A 21218-nucleotide genomic window follows, 5' to 3' on the forward strand; every position below is an offset into this window, starting at 1 on the left:
GTTTCTTTAATAAAATAACAAAAATTCTATTTTATTATAAGAAGACAATATAGAAGAATTTAATTGTCATATATATGAGTTCTATGGTAAGATGTGCTTTGCTGTTTTCACACAACACTATCAAAGACACAAAATTCAACAGCACCCCATTTAAGAGCAATGATAGTATCATGCTCAGCACACTTTTCCTTATAACGACATAAATATGAGATGCTTAGAGAACAAGTCAGAATATGTCTTTTTTGGCTAAAATAATTCAGTGGAAGCAGGAAAAAATACTGCAACATAGGGTTCATGCATTTTAAAATAATTTCTTGATGGGATTTTACCATAGGAAATCTTAAATATTATAAGCACTATACTAATGGGGATATATGACTATCTTCTGGCAAAGTTTTTGTTTATTAACTGCATAAGTTTGTAAACTATAAACAGTTTTACGATATGTGTCAAAATCCTTGAAACATGGAGACACTTTGACAATGATTTTTTTCCTAAAGATATAATCAAAAATTGGCTCATATTTAATTAAATACTCATTATAATATTGTGTACTACGGTGGAATTTGAAAATAATCTAAATGCTCAAAATAATAGATTTGTTAAATAAACTCTGGTACATCTACACTATGGAACACCATGCAGCCATTAAAAATTGTATTAGAATATTTAATTACCTTATTACATAGATATTTATTACATTAACAGTTTTAAGGACTATAAATCGAATGCACTGTATAATCTTGTTTTTGTAAATATATATTTACATGTGCATAGAAAGAAGGCTTGAAGAAATATACAAAGTTAATTTTCTGAGTTCTTATGCAGTAGGCGCTATCAATATATTATCTTCCTTTTTCCTTTCAGTAGATTTTCTGTGTAGATACTATTATTGTAATTTTGCAGCTGTGGAAACTAAGTCTTAGGCAGCTATGTAAAATACTAGTCAGATTTGCTGTGTAACAAAAAAATCCCCAAGTCCTAGTGGCTTAAAAGAACAGATTTTTTTGTTGTTGTTGTTCAAGTTACATGGAGCTACTGGGCAGCTGAAACTCCCTCTGTGGATCTGCTTCACGTGACTTTTTTTTCTGTGACCAAGGCTGAAGGAGTAGCATTGATCTGGAGCATGTTGTTCTCCTGGCAGGTGGTTGTCATGCCAGAGGAGCCAAACTACAAAATGGCTTTTCAAATTTTGCTCAGATGAGGTAAGACACAACTACTCAGTCACATCGCATTGACTCAAGCAAGTTACAACATGATGCCTAAGGTCAATGTATTAGGAACAAACCATCCTTTTCTGAGTATAGAAAAAGTGAATAATTAGAAACACACATACACACCCACACCCAGGAAAACTGCACAAATTTTTACAGCAGAGTAATGGCAAAGATGATACTAAAATCTCTCCAGGAGGTGGGACTGCAGGTGATTTTCTTTTGCTTATCTGCATTTTCTAATTTTTATAATACAGAGGAATTGCTTTTGAAATATAGAAAAGGGAAAAAAAGAAAAGGCAAAATAAACTAACTTGCATTTGTTCTGGGCTTTACCTGGTGTTGCTAATAGGGATGTTCCCTGTGGTGTAGTTTTGAAGCAGAGAATAGGAAGGCTTACAGGGGAGAAGGGAAAGTTATATTCATCTCACCTTAATTGTTTGGCCCTGCTTTTAATCTGTCTTCTGGTAACTGGAAGAATACTTAAAAAAATGTTTGACAATAACCCCCAATAAGGAATACCTCACAGATTAAAAGAGGGCACTTAAACCAAGTGGGAGTGCCATTTCAGAGAGGTCCATTCTCTATAATTAAAGCTTCATTCATAATACTAACAGCACGTTGCAATAAAAAAAAATGAGTTAGTACTAAATTAGCAATACGTTTAAGACAGAATGTCTGATGGTCTTTCTAATTACATCTCTTAAGAGTGCCCTGATGGTGATTAGCTGTTAAAAATATATTTCACAAATGTAATTACTAAACTATAAAGGGAAATGAATCTCAGTGGCCAATGAGGAATAGTCATAATATACCCATTAAAACAACTGCAAACAAAGACAGAACACTGTTCGATTACATTATAGAAAACTGCCCAAGTTTTCCATTTTACCTCTTATTGCTGTTTTGCTTCTTTGGAAATTCCCACCAGCAGGAGAAAAAAAATAACATATCCTATCTTACATTTCATATTTGCCTTTCCTAATGAAGACTACCATAACATAACTTAAATGTAGTTAAAAATAGTTAGATTTTGCAACATCTGTGCTTGAAATAAAGGCAATGCCTGACTGCAAAATAATAGACCATATAAGATAGTTATAGGATCTAACCTCAGCAGTATCTGGTACTTCAAGAATGCCAGCAGGAATTCTTTAACCACATATTATTTTCTCTGTTCAGCAATATCTTTTCCTTTCTCTCACTGTATGTGCAATCTGTGATCTGCCATCTTAGGCAGATACTCAAATAATACTTTTAAATAAGATAGGCCTATATATCTATTACAACCCTTAAGGCTTTTTAAAAAAAAATCTTATTTATATATTCATGAGAAACAGAGAGAGAGAGAGAGAGAGAGAGAGAGAGAGAGAGAGGCAGAGGCATAAGCAGAAGGAGAAGCAGGCTTCATGCAGGGAGCCCGATGCAGGACTGGATCCCAGGACCCCAGGATCATACCCTGGGCAGAAGGCAGGTGTTCAACCACTGAGCCACCCAGGGACCCCCCCCCCCTTAAGGTTTTAAGACCAAAGATAGATAAATGTTCAAAGTGTTCAATATCTAGGCTTGTGATATTTGATATATTTGACTAAAAAATATATTATATATACTCCATTGGCAACTCTGTAAATTACATCTTTGTTATATCTTAAGATGGTATTTTTTTTAGCATGGCATTTCTCAAGGAGAGGTGTTAATAAATTTTCAAAAAACAAAATTAAATGAAATAATTCTTAACAACACCATCAAAAAACTACATTAAAAAATAAGCAAAGGATCTGAATAGAAATGTTTCCAAAGAAGAAATACAAATGGCCAATAAGCACATGAAAAGATGTTCAACATTCCTAATCATGAGGGAAATGCAAATCAAAACCATAGTGAGATACCACCTCAGTGGGAATGAGAAGGAGAGGTTACTACTTAATGGGTCCAGGGTTTCAGTATTGTAGGATTAAAAAAAGTTCTGGAGATGGATGGTGGTGATGGTTACAAAACAAGATGAGTGTACTTAATGCCTTGGAACTGTGTCCTTAAAAATGATTAAGATGGTGACTTCTATGTTATGTGTATTTTACCACAATGAAAAATAAAAATGACAAAAAGAAAGATACCAGAAGAAAAAAAAATAAAGAAGCTCTGAATGACTGGTATCATTTAGAGTTCATCACTGACATGATGGGAAAGGATAACATAACTGGCTAGGGTGGGGCTGAGGCGTAATAGCAATTGCCAGTTTGGAGATATGAATTCAGGTCCCAGCCCTGCAATCAGCTACTTGTAGGAATTCGGGCAAGATGAGGACTATGGATGAATACAATGAACAACCACACTGTAAGCTAACTTCCAACAACTCTACAAGAGTATGAAGATGGAGAATGATGAATAGAGAATTGAGTATTAAGCACTGCAATACTCAGTGATCCGGGACAATGAGGAGGAAAGAGAGATTTCTGTATGAAAGAAAATTCCTGTGTTCTAAAATGTAGTCAGGATCTTAGGACATAGAGGATATATCCTGTACTCTTCTCTCTCCCTAAGGGGCAAGATCCTTTCTTCCCTCTGGAGGGCAGCATGCCAAACACTGAAAACTCAATTTGATGACACTGCTTAGAGAGAAGTAGATGCCTTGCTTCATTAGAGAATGGTTTGGAAAGTATCATGAGGACATCCATTCCTGGAGAGCTCCAGAATGTGGCCAACAAATAGAAGACATTCAATCAGGGCTATTAGATATTTTAATAGCTCTTCTCTTTTCCTTGTGGACATTGCACAATTCCTAGTGAAAGTACAGTGACAGCTGCTTTGAGCTACCATCAAAAACAGAGCGCTGCATCATCAAAATGCTTCACTAGGGTGGTTTTGCCTAGTTAATAAGCATATCAGTGGTGAGTGCTGAAATCATCATAAAAAAGCAAAAAGAAAAAAGCATAAAACAAAAATGAATCATAAACTAAAACAAACATAATAAAATTTTCAACAGAAACTAGTCAAATGTCCAGAGGTCATGAATAATGCTCAATCGTTACAGAGGTACTGCCTGTGTGGGAACTAAATAAAGTATATCATTATGGGACAGATACCAGATTTTGGTCACAACTAGAGATTTCTATGATAAGTCTCTGATTTCTTACTCAGGGTTGTAGAAACAAAGTGTATATCATTTCCTTATGCTAATTTTGTTTGCTTAGTTAGATGCTTTCATGAACACAGTAAACTTTTGGGCTCACTTCATTTATTCAAACAAAAAATTCTATTTGTTGAGCTTTTATTTTGTGCCACATAGTGTGCTAGACCTTGGAAATACAGTAAACAAAAATATATGAGATCCTCACCAACATGGCACTTAAAGTGAAGTTGAGAATATAGACATTAAAATGAGCACTGGGTATCATGTAAGACTGATGAATCAATGTGACCTTTACTTCTGGAAACTAATAATACATTATATGTTAAGTAATTGAATTTAAATAAACTAATATGTTTATTTAAAAAAAAAAAGAAGAGACAATGAGGATACAGACACACCCAGGGGGAAGACCATGTGAAGACACAGGGAGAAGATGGCCATCTATAAACTGAGGAGAGGTCTCAGAAGGAAATTGATCCTGTCAACAGCTTGATCTCAGATTTTCAGCCTCCAGACTGTGAGCAAATACATTTCCATTGTTTAAGCCATACAGTCTATGGTAATTTGTTATGCCAGTCCTAGAAAACTGATATGCCATATAGGCCCCTTGAAGACTTTGACTCTATAATTTACGACCCCATGGAAGAGACTTTAAAGTGTTTTAATGAGGGCAGAGGGAGGAGTGATGATTTGGAGGGAATTTGGTAACTTGGAGATAACTTGGAGGAAAATTTGGAGTGGGAGTAGAAGCAAAGAGACTAGTTAAGGAAGTGATTGCAATTATCTAGGAGAGAGATATTGCCCATTTGGAAACGATTTAAGAGGTAAAATTGACAGGACTGATTGTGAATTAAACATTGGGGAAAGTGAGGGTGAGGAAGGTATGCAGGATAAATCCTCGGTTTCTGAGATTTAGAGCACGACTGATGGGAGTGTCACTTAACTGTGACAGGGTATACCAAAGGACAATCAGGTTTTGTCAGAAGGCTCATTAGTTTAGTTTAGGACCTGAAGTAGTTTTTATTAAAGACCAATTTCAAAATTTCTTAGCCATATTCTCCAAGAGACATGTGTTTCTTGGGGTCACACTTAGGGCTATATTACCAATTCATAGTGGCTTTAAGAGGAGTCACAGAGGTGGTAGTTAATATACCTTAGTATGTTTCCTTAAATGTCCGTTAAAAAAAAATCACTATACTACAGAAGAAACTTGCTAAATGGCCCTATAGGAAAGAATAGGGCACTGTTGTTACTACATGCTACTAACTATCCAGCTGGCTCCGTTGTTTGTTGAAAATTTGGCTATGGTGATTGGTTTTTTTCTATTCCAGTTGGTGTCTGAAGCATAAGTCTTGGAGAGTCTCAGCTTCCTTGCTTACTTTCCTAAGCAAGGACTTCTCCTCTAGGAAATGGCTAATGATCAGAAAAGAATGAAGCCTCAATAAGCCAAATTAGGTTGATTCAGTGAGAATGAAAGGGAAGCAGCCTTAGGATAATCAGAGGGGAAGCAGAACACTTCCTTGTTGAGCATACACAATGAATACACTTAATAGGGTGAGGAAGTGGTAAAAGGGCGAACCTTAAGCTGTTTTTTATGAATTTATTTTTTTAAAAGATTTTATTTATTCATTCATGAGAAACATAGAGAGAGAGAAGCAGAGACAGAGGCAGAGAGAGAAGCAGCCTCCATGCAGAGAGCCCGATGCAGGACTCGATCCCGAGACTATGGGATCATACCCTGAGCTGAAGGCAGATGCTCAACCCCTGAGCCACTCAGGAGTGCCTCCTTAAGCTGTTATAAGTCAGTTAATATCTGACTAAGAAATTATTAGTGTAACAGCAGCATTTCAAAAGGACAACCAGCAAGCAGGGCAATGAAGAGCAGGGGGTAGGAGGTAGCAAGCCAGGACTGAAAGGCAGTAGGGGGCATGGTTAGGTAAGGCAGGTGGGTGCATATGGGCACTAATGGGGTTTTTGAGACAACCTGGGAGGTGAATCAGGTTCCAAGGAAAGGAACAATGACTGAGAAAGAAAAGTGGAAGAAACAAAGAAACTATTCCCTACATCATTGTACAGAACTGGAATTAGGTTGATGGAGTCTGTATTCCCTTGAGCAATAGATAAGATGAAGTTAATTACCTCTTCCCAATTTTCCTCTATAAGAATTGATGCTCCCGATCTCACAAAACTTCAAAGTTTTGACTAACATATGATTTCCAGGATCAAGTTACAATATGTCAAAGGATACCTTCAGAGAATGTTACGGAAGCATAGATACTACATACAGTTAAAACCTCTATTCCAAAAAAAAAAAAAAAAAAAAACAAACCTCTATTCCTATTTGGTATATATACAAAGAAAGGTGTACAGATACTGACAGGAGAGTTATATATTTTGGGGATTTTACTAAAAGCAAATCTCCAATGTACTTCGTCAATAAAAGAGAGGAACAAGTCAAAGCCAATGTGATATATTTTCCAGTTGGATATATTGGAAGTGTGGCTATCAGGAGGCATGTGCACTGACAAAGGCTTAATGCAATTGAATTAAATTGAATAAACAAAACGAAAGTTATAACTGTAAATAGTAGTTGAGTGGTCTAGTGGGTAGGGTCCCTGAAATGTTCTTAATTACCCAATTTGAAATGAAAGTCTATCAAGGGCATCACAGGTGGAGTGCTGCCCTTGGATTGAGCTATTTGTCTGCTAATAACTGTGTGTAAAGAGCAGTGTTTAAGGCTTTTCCTCTCATCAACAACCCTATGAGGGGAGGTTTGTAGATAAGAAAGTGACAGATCTGGGATTCAATATCAGATCTTAAGATTCTTGTATTCCATGTTCCCAGTGACTATGCAATAACATCCCCGATTTTAATTTCCACAGAGCTGGGTTAAAAGTTGGGAATTTAGGTTCTTCTTCCCTGCTCCTTTGCTCAAAATTCAACAAACTAGGTACCCAATACGGAAAAAACTGGCTATGACTTTCCTGCTTCTCACTAGTCACAAAATGACTGACATACACCTGTGCACTCTGCAGCCAGGAATATTTGGAGGATTAACTTCAAATAAACTGCACTTATATTATGCTAAAATAAGTGCCAAGAGAGAGTAAATCAATTAATGAAGTGAAAATTTCAGATAAACTAGGAATCAGACATTATGCAGATATGTGGTCCTCACATTTTCAGTTTATGTGGGACTTGAGTGGCAAAGGAATTCAAGAATCATTTGTCCCATCCATTTATGTCCTCCATGGCATGTGTGTGTACACAAATGTGTACTTTTTATAGACATATTCTTTTTTGGAATTGACAGGAAAAATATGTTTTTAGTTCATGCTAAAAATGAAAGTGTGGACAGTGATTATAGACCAAAAGTTCATAAACATCAATGCTATAAGAAAGAAGCTCATGAACCATCTAAAAAGCCTTGTGATCTTCATTTATAGACATTTTCCCAAACAGGTCATTAAATTTTAAATACACCATTATAGGGACTCTGGTAAATAGGTGATAAGAAACACTTGATATGATCCAAAATTTTCATTTTTATAGAATACATAATTATCATGATTGAATAATGTCTAAAGTTTTCAATATTGTCTTTATATTATAGCATCAAGGAAAAAAATTAAAATATTTATTTTTTCATGAGAGACACAGAGAGAGGCAGAGACATAGGCAGAGGGAGAAGCAGGCTCCCAGTGGGGAGTCTGATGCAGGACTCAATTCCAGGACCCCGGGATCATGATCTGAGCCAAAGGCAGATGCTTAATCACTGAGCCACGCAGGTGCCCCTCAAGGAAAATTTTATACATGTAGTTCTTTAGGAATGTATTTTAGAATTAAGTTAGTTTTAAAGGACTCTTCAGTTGGGGGTTTGACTTAAGGGCCATTCAATTAATGATGCTTGAATCAAGGACTCTGTCCCAGCTACATTTTTAATTCAAGGACTATGTTTTACATTCTAAAAATATTAGAAAATAATTTCCAAAGTAAACTGGCAGAAATTTTGAAAAGGACTTAGATCATCTACTTGTTTAGTGGTTTAGAAAGGATGAATTAGTAAGGATATTCTTCTTTTGGGACCTATACAACAAAATAACTGACATCAAATTGAAAGGATTAGAGAGATTTTTCATCTTATATTTTAATACTTTGTCTTTATGCATATAGTTAACTTATTATAGGCAATATAGCGATGATTAAATAAGATAACAACAGTGGATCCTGGTGTCAGTAGCCACAGTGACAAACCATTTGAATCTACTAAATTATGTTGATATTTGCCCAACTATAACAGCAAATGTAAGGCTGAAAAAAACAGACTATTTTCCAAACCAAGATGTCATTGTAGTAAGTTTTATTTTTTTTTTATTTTTTTTTTATTTTTTGTAGTAAGTTTTAAAAATAAAAAGTAAGACTAAGGTTTTCCATCATGAAATCAAATTAGCTATATGATTTAAAAAGTTTTAACTTTTCTAGTTATTTTGCACTAATCACAATGGAAAATAATATCCTACGGGGTTTAAGGTTTGTCAGTAATTCTTGTCTTTCAACATTCAGATACACATTTTTTAATATTCTAAAATAATGAGAGATTTTCTAATATACATTTGTGTAAGTTTCCCATGGGTTTGGACTTTGAGCCTACTTATTCATATTGGAAATAAAGCCAATAAAATTCTACTTCTCTCCCATGAATAAATAGGAAGGAAGTCTTTTGATATTTTCCAGCATGTACACACTCTATAATGTTTCTGAAAGAAGATAAAATAGTTCAGTATATATTGCCATATATCAACATATATACATAAAGTACTAAGGATTATGCTGGCACTAGAAGAGAAACTGTAAGAAATGCACAAGCAATTCCCTCTCAGAGCTACATTCTATATAAAGATACAGAGAAGAAAAGAGGAAGTTTTAAAATAAATAGTTGGGAGGAGAAAGTTCTAGGTTATAGGAGACATTTAGTGGCCTTACTCCACTCAATTGCCCAGATATATTGTAACTATTTCCTGGCTTCTTGAGAGTCCATATAATGGGGCTAAAGTCCCTGTCATTCTTCAAATGCTGTAGAAAATAATAAAGAGAAAATCGTTATTCATTTTTAAGGGTATTACTTTTTTTTTTTTTTTTTTTTTTTTTTTTTTTTTTTTTGTGAAAAGTTTTTTATTTTTTTTTTTTTTTTTTTTTTTTATTGGTGTTCAATTTACTAACATACAGAATAACACCCAGTGCCCGTCACCCATTCACTCCCACCCCCCGCCCTCCTCCCCTTCTACCACCCCTAGTTCGTTTCCCAGAGTTAGCAGTCTTTATGTTCTGTCTCCCTTTCTGATATTTCCCACACATTTCTTCTCCCTTCCCTTATTTTCCCTTTCACTATTATTTATATTCCCCAAATGAATGAGAACATATAATGTTTGTCCTTCTCCGACTGACTTACTTCACTCAGCATAATACCCTCCAGTTCCATCCACGTTGAAGCAAATGGTGGGTATTTGTCATTTCTAATAGCTGAGTAATATTCCATTGTATACATAAACCACATCTTCTTTATCCATTCATCTTTCGTTGGACACCGAGGCTCCTTCCACAGTTTGGCTATCGTGGCCATTGCTGCTAGAAACATCGGGGTGCAGGTGTCCCGGCGTTTCATTGCATTTGTATCTTTGGGGTAAATCCCCAACAGTGCAATTGCTGGGTCGTAGGGCAGGTATATTTTTAACTGTTTGAGGAACCTCCACACAGTTTTCCACAGTGGCTGCACCAGTTCACATTCCCACCAACAGTGTAAGAGGGTTCCCTTTTCTCCACATCCTCTCCAACATTTGTTGTTTCCTGCCTTGTTAATTTTTCCCATTCTCACTGGTGTGAGGTGGTATCTCATTGTGGTTTTGATTTGTATTTCCCTGATGGCAAGTGATGCAGAGCATTTTCTCATGTGCATGTTGGCCATGTCTATGTCTTCTTCTGTGAGATTTCTGTTCATGTCTTTTGCCCATTTCATGATTGGATTGTTTGTTTCTTTGGTGTTGAGTTTAAAAAGTTCTTTATAGATCTTGGAAACTAGCCCTTTATCTGATATGTCATTTGCAAATATCTTCTCCCATTCTGTAGGTTGTCTTTGAGTTTTGTTGACTGTATCCTTTGCTGTGCAAAAGCTTCTTATCTTGATGAAGTCCCAATAGTTCATTTTTGCTTTTGTTTCTTTTGCCTTCGTGGATGTATCTTGCAAGAAGTTACTATGGCCGAGTTCAAAAAGGGTGTTGCCTGTGTTCTTCTCTAGGATTTTGATGGAATCTTGTCTCACATTTAGATCTTTCATCCATTTTGAGTTTATCTTTGTGTATGGTGAAAGAGAGTGGTCTAGTTTCATTCTTCTGCATGTGGATGTCCAATTTTCCCAGCACCATTTATTGAAGAGACTGTCTTTCTTCCAATGGATAGTCTTTCCTCCTTTATCGAATATTAGTTGCCCATAAAGTTCAGGGTCCACTTCTGGATTCTCTATTCTGTTCCACTGATCTATGCGTCTGTTTTTGTGCCAGTACCACACTGTCTTGATGACCACAGCTTTGTAGTACAACCTGAAATCTGGCATTGTGATGCCCCCAGATATGGTTTTCTTTTTTAAAATTCCCCTGGCTATTCGGGGTCTTTTCTGATTCCACACAAATCTTAAAATAATTTGTTCTAACTCTCTGAAGAAAGTCCATGGTATTTTGATAGGGATTGCATTAAACGTGTATATTGCCCTGGGTAACATTGACATTTTCACAATATTAATTCTGCCAATCCATGAGCATGGAATATTTTTCCATCTCTTTGTGTCTTCCTCAATTTCTTTCAGAAGTGTTCTATAGTTTTGAGGGTATAGATCCTTTACATCTTTGGTGAGGTTTATTCCTAGGTATCTTATGCTTTTGGGTGCAATTGTAAATGGGATTGACTCCTTAATTTCTCTTTCTTCAGTCTCATTGTTAGTGTATAGAAATGCCACTGACTTCTGGGCATTGATTTTGTATCCTGCCACGCTACCGAATTGCTGTATGAGTTCTAGCAATCTTGGGGTGGAGACTTTTGGGTTTTCTATGTAGAGTATCATGTCATCGGCGAAGAGGGAGAGTTTGACTTCTTCTTTGCCAATTTGAATGCCTTTAATGTCTTTTTGTTGTCTGATTGCTGAGGCTAGGACTTCCAGTACTATGTTGAATAGCAGTGGTGAAAGTGGACATCCCTGTCTTGTTCCTGATCTTAGGGGAAAGGCTCCCAGTGCTTCCCCATTGAGAATGATATTTGCTGTGGGCTTTTCATAGATGGCTTTTAAGATGTCGAGGAATGTTCCCTCTATCCCTACACTCTGAAGAGTTTTGATCAGGAATGGATGCTGTATTTTGTCAAATGCTTTCTCTGCATCCAATGAGAGGATCATATGGTTCTTGGTTTTTCTCTTGCTGATATGATGAATCACATTGATTGTTTTACGGGTGTTGAACCAGCCTTGTGTCCCAGGGATAAATCCTACTTGGTCATGGTGAATAATTTTCTTAATGTACTGTTGGATCCTATTGGCCAGTATCTTGTTGAGAATTTTTGCATCCATGTTCATCAGGGATATTGGTCTGTAATTCTCCTTTTTGGCGGGGTCTTTGTCTGGCTTTGGAATTAAGGTGATGCTGGCTTCATAGAACGAATTTGGAAGTACTCCATCTCTTTCTATCTTTCCAAACAGCTTTAGGAGAATAGGTATGATTTCTTCTTTAAACGTTTGATAAAATTCTCCTGGGAAGCCATCTGGCCCTGGACTCTTGTGTCTTGGGAGGTTTTTGATGACTGCTTCAATTTCCTCCCTGGTTATTGGCCTGTTCAGGTTTTCTATTTCTTCCTGTTCCAGTTTTGGTAGTTTGTGGCTTTCCAGGAATGCGTCCATTTCTTCTAGATTGCCTAATTTATTGGCGTATAGCTGTTCATAATATGTTTTTAAAATCGTTTGTATTTCCTTGGTGTTGGTAGTGATCTCTCCTTTCTCATTCATGATTTTATTAATTTGAGTCTTCTCTCTCTTCTTTTTAATAAGGCTGGCTAATGGTTTATCTATCTTATTAATTCTTTCAAAGAACCAACTCCTGGTTCTGTTGATCTGTTCCACAGTTCTTCTGGTCTCGATTTCGTTGAGTTCTGCTCGAATCTTTATTAGCTCCCTTCTTCTCTTGGGTGTAGGATCTATTTGCTGTTTTTTCTCTAGCTCCTTTATGTGTAAGGTTAGCTTTTGTATTTGAGTTCTTTCCAGTTTTTGAATGGATGCTTGTATTGCGATGTATTTCCCCCTTAGGACTGCTTTTGCTGCATCCCAAAGATTTTGAACGGTTGTATCTTCATTCTCATTAGTTTCCATGAATCTTTTTAATTCTTCCTTAATTTCCTGGTTGACCCTTTTATCTTTTAGCAGGATGGTCCTTAACCTCCATGTGTTTGAGGTCCTTCCAAACTTCTTGTTGTGATTTAGTTCTAATTTCAAGGCATTATGGTCCGAGAATATGCAGGGGACAATCCCAATCTTTTGGTATCGGTTCAGACCCGATTTGTGACCCAATATGTGGTCTATTCTGGAGAAAGTTCCATGTGCGCTTGAGAAGAATGTGTATTCAGTTGAGTTTGGATGTAAAGTTCTGTAGATATCTGTGAAATCCATCTGGTCCAGTGTATCATTTAAAGCTCTCGTTTCTTTGGAGATGTTTTGCTTAGAAGACCTATCAAGTATAGAAAGAGCTAGATTGAAGTCACCAAGTATAAGTGTATTATTATCTAAGTATTTCTTCACTTTGGTTAATAATTGATTTATATATTTGGCAGCTCCCACATTCGGAGCATATATATTGAGGATTGTTAAGTCCTCTTGTTGAATAGATCCTTTAAGTATGATATAGTGTCCCTCTTCATCTCTCACTACAGTCTTTGGGGTAAATTTTAGTTTATCTGATATAAGGATGGCTACCCCTGCTTTCTTTTGAGGACCATTCGAATGGTAAATGGTTCTCCAACCTTTTATTTTCAGGCTGTAGGTGTCCTTCTGTCTAAAATGAGTCTCTTGTAGACAGCAAATAGATGGGTCCTGCTTTTTTATCCAGTCTGAAACCCTGCGCCTTTTGATGGGGTCATTAAGCCCGTTCACATTCAGAGTTACTATTGAGAGATAGGAGTTTAGTGTCATCATGATATCTATTCAGTCTTTGTTTTTGTGGACTGTTCCACTGAACTTCTTCTTAAAGGGGAATTTTAAGAGGCCCCCTTAAAATTTCTTGCAGAGCTGGTTTGGAGGTCACATATTCTTTTAGTTGCTGCCTGTCTTGGAAGCTCTTTATCTCTCCTTCCATTTTGAATGAGAGCCTTGCTGGATAAAGTATTCTTGGTTGCATGTTCTTTTCATTTAGGACCCTGAATATATCCTGCCAGCCCTTTCTGGCCTGCCAGGTCTCTGTGGAGAGGTCTGCTGTTACCCTAATACTCCTCCCCATAAAAGTCAGGGATTTCTTGTCTCTTGCTGCTTTAAGGATCTTCTCCTTATCTTTGGAATTTGCAAGCTTCACAATTAAATGTCGAGGTGTTGAACGGTTTTTATTGATTTTAGGGGGGGATCTCTCTATTTCCTGGATCTGAATGCCTGTTTCCCTTCCCAGATTAGGAAAGTTTTCAGCTAGAATTTGTTCAAATACATATTCTGGCCCTCTGTCCCTTTCGGCGCCCTCGGGAACCCCAATTAAACGTAGGTTTTTCTTCCTCAGGCTGTCGTTTATTTCCCTTAATCTATCTTCATGGTCTTTTAATTGTTTGTCTCTTTTTTCCTCAGTTTCCCTCTTTGCTGTCAACTTGTCTTCTAGGTCACTCACTCGTTCTTCCACCTCGTTAACCCTCGTCGTTAGGACTTCTAGTTTGGATTGCATCTCATTCAATTGGTTTTTAATTTCTGCCTGATTAGCTCTAAATTCTGCAGTCATGAAGTCTCTTGAGTCCTTTATACTTTTTTCTAGAGCCACCAGTAGCTGTATAATAGTGCTTCTGAATTGGCTTTCTGACATTGAATTGTAATCCAGATTTTGTAACTCTGTGGGAGAGAGGACTGTTTCTGATTCTTTCTTTTGAGGTGAGGTTTTCCTTCTAGTCATTTTGCTCAGTGCAGAGTGGCCAAAAGCAAGTTGTATTGGGAAAAAGAGAAAAAGAGAGGAGAGAAAGAAGGAAAGAAAAGAGAAAGAGAAAAAAAAAGGGAAGAAAAAGAAAAAAAAAACGAAAAAAAAAAAAAAAGAAGAAAAAGAGAAAGAAAAAGAAAGGAGAAAAAAAGGGGGTGGGGGAAGGAAACAAATCAAAAAGCAAAACAAAACAAAAACAAAAACAAAAACAAAAACAAAACAAACAAACAAAAAAAGAACCACCGGGGAGTATCTTCTGATTCTGTGTACTTTAAGTCCCTTGGCTTCTCCTGGAAGTTGTCCGTCTAGCTGGTGTTCTGGGGGAGGGGCCTGCTGTGCTGATTTTCAGGTGTTAGCAGTTGGGGGAGCTGCTGTGCCCCTGCCTGGTGCAGGGCTCGGTGGGGGTTGTTTACCCCGTGAGGCCGCAGGAGGAACAGCCCCAGTGGGGGGGCAGCTCTGGAAACCTGGATTCAGCTCCGGCAGGAACTCCGTCTGCAGGGCCTGGAGGCTCCGGGGCGGGGCCGCTGATCTGCTCAGCTGGGGCAGGAGCGTCCTTGCGGTCCTGGGCCCTCCCAGCCTCTGCCTGTCCCCGGGGAGGCCGGATCCTGGGCTGTGTCCCGGTGCCCTGTGCTCCGGAGCCTGCGCTGGTGGATTCGCGCTCCCGGGCCGCGCAACCCCCTCCGCGGAGCTGCCGCCCGAGCCCCTCCGAGCTGCTCCTGGAACCGCGCAGCCCCCACCGCACGGAGCCTCTTCTTCTGCCGGAGCCCCTCCGAGCTGCTCCCGGGGCCCCGCAGCCCCCTCCGCGGAGCCGCCGCCCGAGCCCCTCCAGCTGCTCCGGGTCCCGCCGCCCGCGCTGCAGCCCTTAGGGAGCTCGGCGCACTCTCCTGGGCGCGCAGTTGCTGTTACTGTCCCCGGGAGCCCGAGGGCATCCCCGCCCTCCTGGGTCCTGTTCCAACTCCCCGCGAGCCCCTTTCCGCCCGGGAAGGTCGGTGCAGCTCCTGCTCCTCCGGGACGGGGCTCTCCTGTCCTGGGGACACTCGCCCCGGCCTCAGCCCGGCTCCTCGCGGGGCCCCTCCCCCTTGGAGGCCTTTGTTCCTTTATTTCTTTTTCCCCGTCTTCCTACCTTGATAGATGCGCGAACTCTTCTCACTGTAGCATTCCAGCTGGTCTCTCTTTGAATCTCAGGCCGAATTCATAGATTTTCAGGATAATTTGAAGGTTTTCTAGGTAGTTTGGTGGAGACAGGTGATTTGGAGACCCTACTCCTCCGCCATCTTGCTCCTCCCCCCCTAAGGGTATTACTTAACTATCATTTACATAGCATTAATAAACCAGAGCTTGAAGCTAGAGCATAAAATCAGAACACTAAATATGGAGAGTATGTATTGTGTGTACGTGGGATTTTTTTGAAGGGATATATTGCTTAAGCAGGATTGGCTTTCGGCTTTTCAGAGATATATCCTCGATGGGGTTCTTTCTTGCCTCATTTATATAAAAAAATTGATAGACATGGTTTTCAACTTGTACCAGGCTCCCATAAATAATCTCTGACTTGTGCCAGATTGTATCCTCCCAAAGAGGGTGGCTCCAATAGGATAGGTACATCATCCCACACTATTTTCTTAAAACGTGATGTGGACACTCTTCCAAGAGGTGGGGGCTATGGTCCCTCTTCTCGAATCTGAGTACTTTTGTAACTGAACTGGCCTTCAGAGTGTGGCAGAAGTAACTCTTCAGGACTCCAAGCTCATCTATTTTTCCTTGGCTCTCTATTTTTCTTGAGACACGTGCTCTTGGACTCAGCCACCATGCTGTAAGGAAGCCCAGGACATAACACATGGAAGGGCCAAGTATAGATGTTCTAATCAATAGGATGAGCATCAGCTGCCACACATGTAATGAAATAGCTTTCAGATGATTCTAGTCCCCTACCTGAAAGACTTCTGGCTGAAGTCCCAGACATCAAGGAACAGAGTCAAGTTGTTTCCACTATGTCCTGCCTAAATTTCTGGCCCACAGAAATGGTAAGATATAATAAATGATTTTTATTGTTTGAAGCTACTAAACGTTAAGGTGATTTCTTATGCAACAATAGATAGCCATCTTGAAATATGGCTCAAGGACTTCAGGTAAAAGATTAAGTAAGAGTATTTGGTCTATTTTTGGCTATGCCACTAACTAGATGTAAAACTAGTCTAGTGTAACTAGTTTTGAATCAGTCACAATACCTTCTGGGTCTCAGTTTTTCCATCTTCTATTAAGAAAATTAGAATAAGTCCCTTTTAGCCCTTGGATCTAAGATTCTGTGATGGGGGCATATTCTAAATAAGGGAGTATCAAGAGATACACCCAATGGATATTTGTTGGATGAATGAATGAACAATTTAAAATAAAATTATATAATAGCCATTAACTAAATATTTAGAGTGAATGGAGTGGAGTCAATATATTGATCGTCCTAAACAAAATGATACACATTTGTAACAGCCTCAAACAGAATGAAATGCTATATGGAAGATAAATGTTTTGCTTGTGGTTTTCATGAGGAAAAAAAATAAGATAGACCCCTTGTCATTACTCACCATCTCCATTTTACAGATACAAAAACGGTATAGACAGTATTAAAAGTTACACAGGTAATATGTAGTAGCAAGTGCAAGCTGGAGACATGAGGTATTCAGGATTGTGTTGTGATTGGGAACTCCAGGGTTTCTCAAGACTGGATACAGATTAGAATCAGCTGGGGAACTTGAAAAGCACACCAGTGTCCTAGCCTCTGACTCACCGGGTGTGGCCCAGGTTTTGGTAAAGAAACATCCCTTTAAATTCCTAGGGAGAAGTCTGGCTAGATCTAAAATTAACTTTCAGTGCTTCATTTTACACCTGCCTTTCGCTTTTTTAAAAATCTCTACCTGAAGAGAAAGAAAAGAGAGGAAAAACTCCGTCAGGAAGCATTTGGTATCTGTTTTATTTTTAGAAAGAAAACAATCATTAACTGAAATGAAGGAACTAGTTATTTTAAAGGAAGAGATTATACGAAAATTCACGATTCCTCTTTTTTTTTTTTTAAGATTTTATTTATTTATTTATTCATTCATGAGACAGAGAGGGAGAGAGGCAGAGACACAGGCAGAGGGAGAAGCAGGCTCCATGCAGGGAAACCCGATGCGGGACTCGATCCCGAGGCTCCAGGATCACGCCCTGGGTTGAAGGTGGCGCTAAACCGCTGGGCCACTGAGGGATTCCCTGATTCCTCTTTCTTAATCATAGAAAAGCCAACTTCTAGGATAAAAATCCTGTATGGCAGAAATGGAGTATGACACAAAGAAAAGACCACACTGGCAGGCTGTGACTCAGTGGAAACAGAATGAAGATCTAAGCCAAGTAAGTGGGCATCAATGTGTCATTCTCAGAACCACCAACCCAGGAAATATGATCTTCAGCAAATCAGACTGAATGTTTTTACCAGAGGACCTGGTTTTAGTGAGAGAGAATAAAGATTTGGTTCCAGAAGTTTGACTCTGCCTGTGGGAGATCTGAGACTGAGCTAAGGGCAGAGCAAGGCACAGTGGTACCATCTTGGTTCAGATAAAAGCATGGCAAGGAGGAATCCCATAGATTCGTAGGCAAAATTCTTTTCCCCAAATCTCTTATGTTGTTCCCAGCGATATTCATTTTTAGGCAGGAAATAATGAAGTCTTATGTTGCAATTTCTGAAAATCTAATTTGGGGAGCCATTCTCTGAAGAGTTGCTGGCAACTCTGAGACTCAATTTATTAGAAATGTGATATTGTTATCAGGGTAAGAGAAGATCCTAATAGGATATTTAAGAGCTAACAGGCTTCCTAACCTCATATCATATAAATAAACTAATGCCCTAGGTCCTTTTGGACCTTTTAGTACATATGACAAAAACAAAACAAAATGAAAAAACTTTCAAGACAACTCAGCAAAAAATTCCAATTTAGAATCTATCTAAAACTTTGGAGGTCAACTGCTTTCAAAGCAAAAACTGGCTTTATTTTCTTTCTAAAGACTTTGGTCAAAGCAATGTTTGGAATACTCACATTTGGAGATTAACTTTCTGCCAAATACAGAAGTTCCTAGTTTATTTCCTCAGTGGAAATCATCCCATTAAGTGAATCTTATTTATTTCAGGAACAGTGATGCATTTGTACAGTATGTCCCTAAGGATTCAGCATCAAATAAATGACATATATAGTATCAGTATATCATGAAAGTTTAACTGCAAAATTTAAAAACCTCAATGGCAAAAGTAGTAATATTTAATTCTAATCAGAAAATATGAATATGTGGAGTCTGAAAATATAAACATACAGTTTCCCTACATCATTAGTTTAACTTCCCTATAGTCATGTTAATTAGGCACTATATTTATAATACTTTTACTAATTTTTTAATATAGAAGGGATTTTCAGAGATGATTTGGAATGATCTATAACTTAAAAAAAAAAGAAAAAAGAAAAACCAAAAGTCTTTTCTAAAGGCTTCTGGATTGTTTTTTTCTCCCTATAAATTTCCCTGTCATAAGCAGGGACATTTATTTATACAGGTTCACTCATCAGAGTGGAACTCAGAGTAGAGTCATGGGTATGCTATAGTTATTTGCATGGATGATATAAAAATGTGTCTTCCCTTAAAAACTATATTTTGAAGTCAGAGTAGATCAGCATTTCTCTGGTCTACATTTTCCTGGTTCAGAGTAACATGAGCTCGGACATTCCAATAGGAGGCATCCATCAGGAGTAGCAGGGCTTTCCCAAGGGAGCTTCACTCCTTTTCAGAAAAGATATGAATAACATTGCAGTTTGCCTATGTTGCATCAAACTCTTCATCTCTAAGTCTGGACCAAGAGAACTGGGGACCCACTAGAGTGTTAATTGGGAGAGTGGTAGGATTCTATTTCAGAGAATGGGTTGGGGATAAGCAACTCTGGTAGCAAGGACAGCCAGGGAGCTGGAGCCTGAGGGACTCCACAGAGGAGATGACCTTAAGATGAGAAGAGAAAGTTAAGTGGAAAAATATGCGAGGTGGGCATAAAAATATTGATTGCTTAAGGACACAAACACATGCACTTAAGAAAATCATGGAGACCATAAGTAGATATTTTGGAAGGACAAATAATAGTTGCTTCGGGTGGGGGGGCAGCGAGTAGAGAATGAAGTGAGATGGGGGAGGAATCATGGAGTACTGCTAATGATCTTCTTAAATTCAAAACTGTTGGAGACCTAGTATGGCCAGGCATCATGCTATTTACCTTCCCAACAACCTTGTGTAGGACATGGCATCTTCATTTTATTGAGGAAGAAACTGCAGCCCAGAGAGATTAAGAGTTGTATTCAAAATTTTCCATTTAGTAAGGGGTAAAGTCTAAATTCAAACCCAAGTTTTTCTGACTCTACAGCCCATGTTTTCATTTTTCCAGTACCTCACAATAGTTTCCTCATTTTAGAAAAGGATTTCTTTTGTTTTATGGTACCACAATTTGTAATAAAAGTAGTTCAGAGCCTTAAAAATATATATAATATGAGACTATTTGTGAAATGTACATGGGATCAACAATCATTTGGTGAGTATAAACATGGGGGTCCCTTCTTGCTTAATTAAATCCAGCTGGAGATCCTAAAATATTTAAGATAATTATATTTTTGATACTAAGAATTACTATGACTTATACAGACAACCTGAAAAGTCTAATTAAAAAGCAACTCTCAGTGTGGAAGAGGCTCTTCAGCAACTCTTAAAGAGCTCCATGTAGTTTGGCAGCATCTGTCCCTTACACACACAAGAGTATCATTTGATTCCATAGAAAATCATCTTGCTTTAAATAGCACTCATAAAATTTTTTTCCTCAATAAATGGCAATACTGACATAATTTATGGTAACTACTTTTCTTCCAACATATAATTACTAAGGAACTGTCATCTAACTGCCCGATCAGTTAGATCTATAACCTGTCATGTAACAAACAAAATATTAAGGCAAACCAGAGGCTCCATGAAGGCCAGGAGTGACCATTAACACTCTCCAAATACATATCCATTCCCAAATCCAGACACAGGCTGCTCCTCCCAGTGCTCTGTGTTCCCTGGAAAGCCTGAGACTTGCCTTCACCTGCATACGGATCCTAACTCCCCACCTCTCACTGTGCTTTTTGGATGGTGTTAAAGTAATACTGCTTTCAAAGGAAATTGGGGTATGAGTAATCCCAAAAGACCATTAGAAGTCTCAGATATTTCACAGAGGATGTTACAAAAAATATTTATTTTCAAGGAAGAGCAAACTGATCATGTTAATAAAAGCTAAAAGGAAAAAAATCTTTCTAATAACATCTGCTCAGAGTAAAAGTATGCATGTTTTTATTTGCTGGGATACTCTGTTGAACGTTACAATACAGAACCACAGATTTCTTACAGAACAGCTGGTTTAAAATACATTTCTTCTGTTTTTATATTTCCATCCATCTTAATTGTTCTCTTCTGTTTTATTCTTAACATTTATATATATGTTTTAAAAGGTAATATTTTCTAGAATGTTGTGTTTCCAATAAAACCTCTTAAAGTTTCCACATGGCATTAGGAAATGACCAACTAGGTTTGAATCCCCGCTATGGCATTTATGAGCTGTGTGACCATGGGAAAGTCAGTCAATCTCTCTGAGGC

At 38.2% G+C, this 21218-nt stretch overlaps 1 protein-coding gene and 1 long non-coding RNA gene across 3 annotated transcripts in view; one reads left to right on the forward strand and one right to left on the reverse strand.

Moving 5' to 3' along the window:
• Nucleotides 1-21218, reverse strand: part of CALCR (calcitonin receptor) — a 158043-nt gene that overhangs the window by 70395 nt on the left and 66430 nt on the right. The gene's annotated exons all lie outside the window — the stretch shown is intronic.
• The window catches only part of LOC111098755, an 85017-nt gene that overhangs the window by 12864 nt on the left and 50935 nt on the right, over nucleotides 1-21218 (forward strand). The window contains exon 5 of one of the 2 annotated variants that reach the window (XR_005369169.1): nucleotides 1026-1199. The exons of the other annotated variant lie outside the window; for it this stretch is intronic. This is a non-coding gene — a long non-coding RNA (uncharacterized LOC111098755). Of the gene's footprint in view, nucleotides 1-1025; nucleotides 1200-21218 lie in introns of those variants that run through there. 2 annotated transcript variants of the gene reach the window in all.

This window comes from Canis lupus, chromosome 14 (assembly GCF_011100685.1).
Source record: "Canis lupus familiaris isolate Mischka breed German Shepherd chromosome 14, alternate assembly UU_Cfam_GSD_1.0, whole genome shotgun sequence".
NCBI classification, from domain to species: Eukaryota; Metazoa; Chordata; class Mammalia; order Carnivora; family Canidae; genus Canis; species Canis lupus.